Source organism: Neodiprion pinetum, chromosome 5 (assembly GCF_021155775.2).
Source record: "Neodiprion pinetum isolate iyNeoPine1 chromosome 5, iyNeoPine1.2, whole genome shotgun sequence".
Lineage (NCBI taxonomy): Eukaryota > Metazoa > Arthropoda > Insecta > Hymenoptera > Diprionidae > Neodiprion > Neodiprion pinetum.
In genome coordinates, this window is record NC_060236.1 from 4,887,880 (window position 1) to 4,901,046 (window position 13,167).

The window sequence follows — 13,167 nt, forward strand, 5'->3', positions numbered from 1 at the left end:
CTCCAAAGTGTGATTTCTTTACATTAATTTTCGCCACCAAATAATTCGAAATTATGCGTTTTCGAAACTTTTCGAATCCTGAACTCCAACCCCGTCCCATAAAATTCACTTTTTTCGTGCCTCTGTATAACGCAAAATCATTCGTTACTCTCGGGTTCCGACCCGAAATTAGCAAAAGCACTTTGTCGAATCTTTGAAAAATCCTCCAAAGTCCTTTGAAGTCATTAAAAATATTTGGAATCTTCTGAAATCTCAAAATCAGAGCTGTACACCAAAATTGCCAAGTGATCAAGCCTTCGTGTGTTCTATGCGTAATTGAGGGTGGAAAAGGGGGAAAAAATCGAACCTTGTGACCAGAATTAGACTCGTAATGTCTCGCGTACGACGTACCTCGCATACTCGCTGATGGTGCAAGCTCGCCTGAAGATTTATCACTCCAGGTATACAAGATACGTAAGCAAAGTTTCTCGAGCATATACACGCATGTCATTACGGTGCAAATATTGCTCGAGGTGCACATTATACGCATCGTAATAGCTGCCGTCGTGCATATGTCGTGATAATTCACGCTTGCTAACCAGAAAAGAGTAAGCGCGTGGATCGCGGAGTGCGCTGCAGAAATTACGCAAAGCAATTAACCCGAAGGTATACAATTATTATACATTGACCTGTCGCGAATTTCAAAAACAAGAAGAAAAAAAAAAAAAAAAAAAAAAAAAACAACTCTCTCAATCGCGTTTTTAACCCAAAGAATACAGAAATCCTCGTCCATTGTAATATCGTGATTATAATTACAGGATCACCGCAGGCGAAACAAAATTCTCACGTAAATGTCTCAAGACTAAAAATTTTGCAATTTTCGCATGAAATTTTTCATCCAGGTACCGTATACAAATTCACAATTGTCGTTGAGTTATTCTTTCGCAACTGTATCATTATCGCTCGTTTCTAGTAGAATTTCAAGACTATTTAGCACACGCTTCAAGAAACTTGTAAGTATTTTTTTATTTTTTTTTTTTTTTTTTCAATTTTGTTCGGAAATTCCCGACTCGCTTTGTATATTCGCCGACTGAATTTGCCAATTTTGAGGTGTCGTCATATCGACGGTTCTTTTACGATCCCGTTTTAATCACCCATAGAGCATGGCGCGCAACTGAATCCACCATACATGCAAACCGAAAAATGTTGGAAAATTTTTGCCAACGGTGTCACATGACGACGGTGAAAGTGCTCTGGTGGTGGACTCGACGCAAACTACCGTCCAGCGTGTTATTATTTGAAATTCCTAGCCGTCGAACGTATTTTGCATAAAAACTATATCTCTCCTCTCTCTCTCTCTCTCTTTCTTTCTCTCTCTCTCTCTCTCCACTGATCTGACTCAACTCTCTGATTGACCATCTGATTCAAAGAACTCTCGCGCGCCCCCACCTTCTACCACCTGTGATCCGGTACTCAACGCTTGCTGCCTAAACGCGCAGTCTCTTCCGGCGCACATCGACGAATTTCGCGAATTTTTCAGACTAAATCCGTATCACCTCATCGCCGTCACAGAAACATGGCTGAATGATCGCATCAAGGATGACCAGATTGCACTTGCCTCATACTCCATCCTCCGGATAGACCGCAGAGGGCGACATGGTGGTGGCGTTGGCCTTTTTCTGCGCAAAGAACTCAGCGCGAAGATTGTCGCCTCCTCAGCTTTGATGGCGCGAGACGGAGTCCCTGAATTTCTTATCGCTGAAGTGTGGGCTGTCGGCCGCCCTAAGATCTTGGTGTCCGTAGTCTACAGACCGCCAAAGGTCGGATTCCTTAATCTGTTCGAAGCGGAACTGGTAGCACTCGCTCCCCGCTACAAATTAGTTTGTATCTTCGGGGACTTCAACACCGACTTACTGTCATCATCCTACGACTCTACTCATCTCAACGATTTCTTCTCATCACAAGGCCTCCGCATCGTTCCCTTATCGCCAACACACCACACACAGTCATCGCATACATGGCTGGACGTCTGCGCTGTCAGTGTACATAGCTCCCTGGCCACCTGGGGCCAATCCGCGCAGCCATTTCTTTCAGGCCACGACCTTATATATGTGTCCATTAGGTATGCGGTGCCGCGGCTCGTGCCGAGGTCTTTTCGTTATAGGTGCTGGGATGCAGCCGATCTCGATGGCGCTGCTGGTATAGTCTCTGCACTAGATTTGACGCTTCTAGAACATCAGCCAAACATTAACTGCAAATTATCTGTATTTAACTCTCTCATGAATAGCCTTATTGAACACTTTGTGCCGATAAAAGAAGTTGTCGCAAAGCGCCCAGCAGCGCCCTGGATCTCTAAGGACTTACGATGCTTAATGCGTAATAGAGACGCATGTTTTAGGGCTTTTAAGCGATCGCGCTCACCACTACTACATGAGAGATATGTCTCGCTGCGCCGGAACGTTAAAAAAGAACTATGTACAGCTAGGTCGGCCTTCATTCAATCGAAATTCGTTGCTTCCGGAAATACTCGTTCTTTCTGGCGGGTAATAGATCGGCTAGGGATAACCAACCGTAAATCTGCAGACCGTGTGCTTCCGTCTCACCTTTCCGTATCGTCACTGAATGAATACTTTACGTCAGTTTCCCCTCCTGATCTCTTTCCCAGCGTTCTACATGCCGCCGTCTCTCGAAGTCTCACTGGGGTGAATGGGCAATTTTCCTTCTGTCTTATAAATGAACAGTGTGTTGGTGATGCTATGGCTAGAGTTGTTACGCGCGCGCACGGCCCCGATGATCTGCCTATCCAAGCCTATAAGTCGTTTAGTCAGCTAATTATGCCTTTCATCGTGTCTCTCTTTAACACCTCGCTTCGTGACGGTATATACCCCTCCCTTTGGAAGTTCTCGTACGTGACACCTCTCCCTAAAGTGCGTAGTGCACAAGTATACACTGATTTTAGACCTATTTCACTACTTTGCGCTATCTCAAAGGTTTTAGAGCGTGTAGTTTTTGACCAGGTAACGCGGTATCTCGTGGTAAATAACTTACTCGACCCGCGTCAGACGGGTTTCCGGAAAGGTATGGGGACTCAGACCGCTGTGCTGCGACTAGTGGATGACATCCGGCAAGGTATAGACGACCGTATGGTCACTATCGCCGTGTTTTTCGACCTTAGCAAGGCCTTTGACATGGTTAACCACTCATTACTGCTCCAAAAGCTTCGAGGCTTGCAATTCTCGGAGACTTCGATTTCATGGTTCTTTTCGTATCTAAGCGGCCGCCTCCAAGCGGTTCGCGACGGTGAGAATGGCCTCTCTGATTGGCTCTTTATTCGGTCAGGTGTTCCGCAGGGCAGCGTTCTGGGTCCTCTCCTGTTCTCGCTCTTTCTAAACGACCTACCCTCATGTCTTCGTCACTGCTCGCACCTACTTTATGCTGACGACCTGGTGATCTACCTTCGTTGTCTGCCTGCACAGTTCGCCGAAGGTATACATTTTTTAAATGAGGATGTTGAGTCTATCGTATCTTGGTGTCTCGAAAACCATCTGCGCTTGAACGCGGGTAAGACCAGGGCAATGACCTTTGGTAGCTCTAAGTTTATCAACGACTTTGACTTTTCATCACTACCGACACCTTCACTGCATGGGGAGTCTATTAACTTTGTGCCAGTGTTTCGCTACCTCGGGGTCATGCTTGACAGTACCCTGTCGTGGACTCGGCATGTGGCACAGGTGTGCAGCAAGGCTGCATGTGCCCTCTATCGCGTTCGAATGAACGATAATCACCTTACTTTAGAGTTAAGGCGTCGCCTGGTTGTTGCCCTGGTCCTCCCCCATTTCGACTACTGCGTGGCTGCGCTCACCAATCTGTCAGAAGGGCTGGAACTCAAACTTCAGGTGTCACTCAACAACTGTGTTCGATTCCTACTAAGGGTGCCTCGTCACGAGCACATTTCAGCTTACCGGCGAAGTCTCGGCTGGCTCAGACCATTTAACCGTCGAAGGCTTCTCATTGGCTGTATATTTTTTAGAACGTTGTGTCTAGGTGAGCCGGGACTCCTCGGTGACCAGCTTCAACTCAGGTCTGACCTGGTGAGACGCCGTGATTTGACCCGGACGGACACGCTTTATGTCCCCTCTGCCCGGACGGTTACATTCCAGAAATCTTTTCTTGTCACTGGAATCAAATTCTGGAACTCCTTGCCGCCAGAAATCACTTGTGCTTCAACACTTTTAAGTTTTCGCCATCTCGTTTTTAAATATCTGCTGTCCGAGGAGGAGCGCGAGGCTGGGATGTCCGGGTGATTGACCGGAATGTAATTTTTAATCTTTTAAGCTTTTAATCTTTATTGTAATTTTAGTTTGAAGTTAATTCATTTTTTTATATTTTTATATTTTAATATTTTTATATATTTATATTTTACAATTTTTGTTTTTTTTATTTTTATGTACATTTATTATTTTAATATTTTTATAAAAATTTTTTTTTTTTTTATTTTTATTTTTTTATATTTATACTATCTATCTATATGATTGCATTTTATTTTATTTTATATTATTTTATTTTATGATATATATGTATTCTTCGCAATTTGCCTGTGGCCCTTAGGGAGCATTGCTCCAGAGTCAATAAATGTTCTCTCTCTCTCTCTCTCTCTCTCGGCATCGCACAGTTGGTACTGAAAACTAAGCTTCGGGCATGCACTCGAGAAATTCCGCCCGCGTGTCCGCTCGTGCGAAACTGATCGGCAAACCATTCCGAAGCCTTGCACATAAACACCAACGTAAATTATATTTCAAACCGTGGTACGCGGACAGACGGCTGTTTTTTTTTTTTTTTTCAATTTTTATCGCCCCCGAATCAAGCTCGAGGATGAAATATTGGCAAAAATTTGCAAGAGAGTTATCACGAGGCTCGAAGATTGCCCGCATAGACTCGTGTCGAATTTTTATTTAGTTATTTTTTTGTTTTTTTTTTTTGCAAAATTTAAACCGTTCATAAAATCTAAGGATTTATGAAACGTTCTGGTTTCTAATCCGTATTTATTTGTCACAGATAATTTTCACTGCTCGAAGCAAAGGAAGAATTGCGGTTTTTTTTTTCTTTCCTTCTTATTATTACTTCTTTTAAACTAGATTAAATCAGCCAAGATTTCACATTTATGCTAATTTTATCTGCTCGGCTCTGGTTGTAATGTTACAGCATAATGTATCCGCGCGCTGTGATAATAAGAAAGTTAAACGAGAGCTTTTCTTATATAGCTCGCGTTGATTTTTTTTTCTTATTGTTGTTTGTTTTACTTTTTTTTTCTCATCTTCTCAACGTGACTCTCGAAGTGCGTACAAAGACGTCATCTTAACTACGGGTAAATATTGACACAGCTGCAGCAGCTACACGTCTGATTCGACCCAAAGTTTCCAACGCCAAGTCCCGCACTGCTGGCTGATATGAAATACCGAGGCTCGAACGTATAATCGCAAGCTCTGAGCTTATACGGATCGAATTTTTCTAAGAATACTCGAACGGCGAAGATCTCGTGATTTGTGATTAAATATTAGAAATAAAAGCAAAAAAGAAACAAAAAAAAAAACGAATTCAAAAATCCTTAAGCTACAAATAAGGATGTTTTTTTTTTTTTTTTTTTTTCTTCTCACCCACCGTTCGAGGGAGAAAGAGAGAGAAAGAGAGAGAGAGAGAGCGACGAATGTTTAAACGTCTTAGACCAGAAGGCATAAATTTGTATTTTTAAATCACACGGACGTATCGTTTTCTGGCATCCCGGAAGTCGATGATACGTAGGTATGGATAATTGATCGAAAACCCGGCCGGACGACGAGGTGCTGATCGATTAAATTTTATGACTGGTACAGCCGGCTTGATCGTGAGTACAAGAAACGTTGCTATAATGCGTTATCCCGACTCGTTTTAAAGTTCGTTCGTTCGTTCGTTCGTTCGTTCGTTCTATTCGAGACGATAGTTGCAAGAGCCGGAGAGATATTGCCCGATTTAATCCACGTGCGAGAGCTGAAATGTCAAAAGGACAGATTCCTGTAGCGCAATGGCGTCCGATTCCCGTCTGTATCGTCATAAAGATCCTTTATCGTGGCGGGTGGCGCGTGGCGCGTAATTCAGCGATTACATGCGCGATTTTTTCTCTTTTACCCACCTTCGGAGAGTTCGCGCGATTTTATCGGTGACGCGCGGCGTTTAATCGATCCTCGCGCAATTTGCGAGCTAAATGAAATCTTGATAAGAGAAAAATAAATAAATAAATAAATAAATAAAAGAATAACAGAAAAGAAAAAAGAAAAAAAAAAAACAAAGCAGCAGCTTGTAATTTCGCAATTGGCATGAAATCGCGTGATAAAAACGCCGATAAATAACCAAGAAATTGCTTGTAAAATGGCAAACTTCTGTCGGCACGTATGTGATTGAGGATATAGTTGTTGAAAAAAAAAAAAAAAATCCATAACGCGTGTATACGAACCTTTCAAATTGCAAATTGTAAAATAAGAAAACAAATTTTCCTACAATGTTTATTATTATTGCCGAAGTTTGCAAATTAGATAAAAAAAAAAAAAAAAAATTAACAGAAGAAAAAGAAATAATTTTCAGAAACTGAAAGATTTTTGCAATATTCTTTTCGACAAGCTTCGGTTGTATTTTTTCAGATTTTTTGTTTTTTTGCATTTATTTTTGTTTCTTCTTAATTCACAACGAATCTCGAAGAGCCTATTGGAACTAATGTAAAACCAGACAAGCCGGGTGAAAGAAATATTCAAACTGTATTAACGCTCTTTTATACGAGATAAATTTTTCTCCTCGAGTATATTAATATACAATTACCGAACGATATCTTCTGGCCGATCCGGCACCTTGTAGATCATTCGTTAATCCGAGGATCGTTCACGGATTATTATGAATCACGTTACGCAATCGCGTGGAGATTAAAGATGAAATAACGAGCCGTGAAGGTGGGTTAGTAAATGAATTAGAAGTGAGACAGTCGTTGAATAAATTCTGTAGGAAATAAAGCAGCCTGTCAAAAATCTGCCTATTCGCTAAACGGCGCCGATCGAACGAAGAATGTAAGCCGTCATCGGTGAATTAATGTTGCGATGCCGGTTACTGTAACGAATGTGTATCAATTCACGTTCATGCCCAAATTTTAATTTATTACAGGTTCAATTTCCCACATTTCTATACAGCACTGACGTTCAACGTTGCGTAATCCGTATCGCCGTGAGACGCAAATTATTTCAAACAGCTTATAATCATCTTGCAAGCCTTTCACCAACGATAAAACGTGATCGATTAATCCGAATTCGAGAAATTCGGCGATAAATCGATAGAACGAATTTTTGTTGCTCGATTTTTAATACCTGCTATGCAATTTCTTATCGTCATTCAACCCTGCTGTAAATAAATTAAATACATCGATAGATCGTTTTTCTTTTTAAATTTACGAACACCTGACGTTCGGAGACTCGGCTGTGTGATTAATCCGTAAACGTACGAATCCGTGCATACGTGTATAATATATGAAAGTCGTGTCGTGTACTTACGGCTGCTCGTTTACGCCTTTGCACATATAATCATCGGGCAATTTGTTCGACATGTGGATGACGTTGATTCGCCAGAAGCCAAAAACACATCCCGGTAAATAACGCGTGATTTTAAACGCCACACCCGAGAACGCCTCGCGTATAATTGTAAGACACACACTGCAGCTTGTCTCGCGTTCTATTATGTTTTCATAATTGATTCGCGTCTCACGTAAGACACACATGTTTAAACGCACGTCAGTAATCAATCCGTCTTGAGTAACCGTTTGATTTTATACCCGCATATCGTATCGTATCACTTTGACAAAATGATAAGGGTAAATTAGGTATCAATTACCGAAGGTGCATGTTAATTGTTTCACACTGTCACAGGGGTAAATCAAACTCGCTCGTCAACCTCAGAGCTACGACAGAATCCTTCGGGGTTTATCACGGACCGTTTCGCTTCGCTGATCGTTAGCGATAATACTAGCACTTCTTCGCAACGATAATATTTAGACACGTTACTACCTCGATGTAAACACAGGCGTAAATGTTTATCTACAATCTAAGCCAATAGCAGAGTTCAGAGGGTAGAATACGCATCGGAAAGTCAGTGTCTACGTGGCTTTCTTCGCGGATAGTGCTCTCGGAGGATTAATTGTTACGGATCGAAGACGAGTCGACATCTTCGATCAGGACTACCTCGTTGCTCCTGATAGGATCGAAGCTGCATCCGAAGGTGGAAAAGGATCTGAAATAAAAAACGGACTGTTTCATCCTTGAATACGATAAGGTGAGTGAATCGTAGGACGCACTGTTTTATCTCTGTTGAGGACGGGGAGGGGGTGTCGCTAATTCGGTGAAAAAAAAACATTTTTTTAAACAATTTTTTTACAAGATACAGCCAATGTATTTTAAATTAACCGATTAGAGTATTGTAGAGTAACACGTCAAGAATATTTTCTGAAAATTTTAGCGTCAAATATTAAAAACCAAACCGTTGCAAGCAAATCTCCGGAGACGTCTCGACAAAAAAGTTGTTTTGCGGTGACGGTTGTAACTCATCACTGGGTCATCTAAAATCAAAAAATCAAATTTTTCAAATTTTTTTTTCACCGAATTAGCGATACCCCCCCCCCCCCCCCCCCTTACGATTAGTTCGCCAAAGTCAACAGCTGACATCGATTTCGTACTACAGACGCGTTTAACATACCATCCGATATTAGATATAAGGTAATCGGTGCAGGAGATGCAGCGAATCGCGCACTGCACCCGATTATTAAACCGACCATGACCCAAATGATGGGTCACGTTCACGCTGCAATTTATTTACACGCCTGGAATATGAGAGAGGGAATAAATACTTGGGTAAGACTCTGGATCTGATTGCAACGAGTGAAAGTCCAGGCGTCTTGATGCAGTGCCGTTTCTACTCGATATACGCGCCGAGCTAGGCCAACATGTTGGATAGGCGAGCTAGACTCGCGTCTGCACTGAGAAGAATTTCATTTGTTACAGTAACTAGAAAAATTGAGTAAAACAGGTATCGTTAAAAAGACTGTTTGAATATTGTTGGAATTAGGAAAAACGAGGTACCCGTAACCATTTTGCACTATCGTCGATCCTTTTTTGGTTATTGCGACGCAAAATCAGTTTGTGAGGTTTACTCGACTTTTTTAGTTGAACAAGGCTTTAACGTCAATTTATCGTTGCACGAGCGTTAAATTTTCGCAACGGTTGCAAGAAAATCTAGCAACGGTGATCGTGATGAGAAAGAATAGTAACGGATACCAGACTTTCCGGCAACGGCTAGAAAACTAATTTTCATTTTCTACGTAGAACTATATTTTTCGATTGTGGTAAAAAATGAAAATAGTTATGGACTGAGCGGTAACCGGAATTAACAATTTCTCTCAGTGTGTATTGGCTAAAGTTAACAAGATAGTCACGTCGCGGCCAGAAGACTCCTGGCTGTGGGTAATAACAGAAGCTGATCGAGACGCCGAGTTTTTCATTTTTTATTCACATTTTGCTGGACAAACCGCGCACTGCACGCAGATCCGTTAGTGAAACGCCCGTTTCGATTAACATTCGATTTCCATGACTCGGGTGGATTTAATTGGAGTGAAAATAAACCTCGGACGATGCGAAAAACGCCGGTTGAACCGATAACGTGTCATTTAGTCAGTTCTTACCAACGACGCGAGGTCTCTGAACCGTAATGAAAATAAAAAAACTAGTGAACTAGAACTAGTGTGTACGATGATGAAGAAAAAAAAGAACACACTTATCGTCTTAAATTACTTACAGACTTGAATTTTTGTGTTTTTGATCTTCTGATAGAAATTTGAAGGAGAAGAAAACGGTACGTAGTGTATTTATGCTCCTTCTTGAAGTTCATTTTTTTTTACACGCGTGAAAAGGTTGTGTAGAATTCTAACTCGGGGTAGCGCAAAAGTTATATGCAATTATAGATTGAAGAAGATAAAAATCTAGAATCAATCAAAAACCCTAAAAATTGATAAATTTTTTAATTCGTATAATTGTACGAAGTTACCGGTGAATAATGACCTTAAATTTTATTCAAACATCGCACTAATTCTCACAATGAGATCTGATGAGATAAGAGATGGCCGGTTAATTGATGTTATGAAGTTAAAGTTCACGCCTCGTTTACGTCGCATAGTTATTTTCTCACTCAATTACGTTACGGCTAGAAAAAGAGTAAAATATAACAGTTTGAATACCAAGATGATGCCGACAACTATTGAATGTATACCTTAACATTACCTAGCAGAATACTAGAATTGCCGTGAACTTAAACTTTCCGTTTTCGATTCAATATCAAGAATTTTTCGATCGATCATTTTAGAAGTCGATGTAATTCAAGTTTGTCAGCACTTTCATTGGTATTTCATTTACTTCTTTGATAAGAAACGTTTCGACTTTCCGATAAACAATCCATTGCAACATATATTTTTACCATTCAAATCATTCGTCGAGTTACGAAAAAATTACATGTCCGGTTAATTTGAATTCAGCCCAATTCAACATCAATTCAGAAAAAAAGGCAATTTTTCCACCTCTACATCTTTTTCCCAAATGTACAGTTTCCGAGTCACTGAAGATCGGATACAAAATACCTACTCCTAAGCGGCAGGTGAAAAATATCTAGAAAAACTAGAAAATGTATATTAGTTGGAACAAAAGTAGGAAATAAATCGGCTACTAATTCGTTGGGAATCGGGATCAAATCTTATTCAAATTAATTTGGACTACCTCACAAATAATGCGATAAGAATAACTTTGGCACAAGGTATAAATATTATTTCAATTTTACATTTTCGGAGAAAACGTTTCAAGTTACGATTTTATCAGTTCTATAAATACGCAATGTGATAAGGTAAAATAATTGATTCAAAAAAAAAAAAGAAATACCGATACTTGGCCCAACAACATAATTGCAACTGAATCGCAACGATTGAAACGAAACACGCACGTATTTCGATTCACGGAGTTTTACATAACGTTTTCAATAATGAAGTTGATGCCTGCAGCTCAACCTGCCAGTTGGTCAATGTCCCGCCAATTATTACCGCCGCGTAATTGCCTTTCTTGACTTTCAACAGCATTGATACTCGTAACGAGGGTGTGAATCACGCCACGGTGAGCTTTACGCTAATTGTGCAACATGCGCTTACACGATAGCCAAAACCGTTTGCCAGGTTATTCCTGATGTTCATTGCCCAATTATCCACCGGCCGATTCGATCTGTAGAAATTGTTGTACTCCGTGATTTTTCGAAAGTGCATGTGAAAAATTGAGGAAAATTTTAATCTCGTCAATGATCAAATTTTTTATTTTACCCCAAATTGCGGAAAAGCTATGAAAACGGGATGTCTTGATAAGTTTTGTCAAATTTTTATCGTAAAAGAAGATTTGGTTTAAAGAATAAACTCGAATGAAAAAAACAAATTTAACGAGAATCTTTATCTTCGTTGCAATTTTTAACGAATCTTCGTTAAACTCGGTATTCAACTTTGTCTTCACCCGTTACCTGATTATCCTTATAATTTCTTTAGTGTAATTTATTTTTTAGCACGTATTTTATTTTTTTTTAATCCTCGCGTGTTAGAAAATTATCAAAGAAGATTGAAGCAGGGTTAAATTATAATCACCACGAGTGAAATTATTCGAGAATTCGAATTTTCAACAACGACGAGATGACACACGTGCAATCAAACTATAAACCGTGAAATGGTTATTTGAAATAAATTCGAAGCGATTCTTTGGCCCGAGGTGTTCACACAATTCGTCGAATTTCTCGTCAAGCTTAGCGATGCGGTAACGAAGTCGATTCGGACTATTTGCAATTCTGTTTCGTTTTATTTGATACTGTTTTCTTGTCGAAAGGACGTCAAAGCTTGCATCATAGGCGAGCGCGTACGTAACGCACATAACATGCTGTGCGTCGAAACCCCATCGCGTATACATAACAGTGTTTACATAAAAAAAAAGATATGTTAATAATCGGTGGGTAACTGACAGCGTGGCGAGCCGCCTGCTCCCAACCGATCACGATCAAAACTGGTTTTGTAATCAGCTTAGATTTTATTTAACCAGATGAATATACGCTGCAGCCGCGTGCGGCATGCACGGCAGTGTCAAAACGCTCCGCGTTGCATAACTCAGCTTGTGTTACTCGGATTGAACGAAAAGGATGGCGGTAAAAACTAGAGAAAAAACAAACGACCGATAAAAAAAAAAAAATTCAATTTCAATTTCAACTACAATCTACCGTAAATCGAATCGACGGTAAATCAATTCCATATAACGAGATTGCAAAAAGTATCCTCGATCGGTGTACACATGTATTATAAGTTTTAATTAACTCGGAACGTTTCGTCCATGCGACACTTTACAGAACGCGAGATACGCGATAGTGAAAAGATATTTCTGAGAATAAAAATAAAATCTGCAGTTCGCACGAATTTTACACGGATTTAACATTATTACGAATTCGGGAAGTCGATGTTTTACCGCTAATATGGGTGAAATTTATACCAGCGGGCAAATTTCTACGGGGTGCGCAAAACAGGCAGTTCTTGTACAACGGTGTTGAAAAATTTACAATTGTCCTTGGTATTATCCCCAGCTTTGGAAACAATGAATAATACGATAAGAATCGCTCGTAAAGCTCGTAAACTCGATTAAATTCAGCGCGTTGTCTGCCTTCGGCGTACGAATTGCCTATACATATACATGTATGTAGAAAGTGGCAAGAGATTGGGAAAGTATATTAGAGGCATGGGAGTCCGAAGCTTATTAATAACTACGCCGCACGCTTTATGCAACACGTACCGATGTGTAGATAATCTGGAGCAGGAACATTTATCGGTATGCAATTCCTTAGGGATATTCTGTCGGGGGAATTTTGACCCTTTCCTCTGCGTGAGTCCAGGTATTTATTAACGTTATGGGTATAATTGTACTAAAATTCGCTAATGATCAAGGCTTGCAGAGTGTGTGAGTGCGTATAACTTGTACCTGGTTACACGCGTGTAATGTCGTAAATCAGTTAGGCTTCTGATTTCACTAGGTTAATTACCTACCTATCTCGCGGTTGTTTTGTTCAAAATTT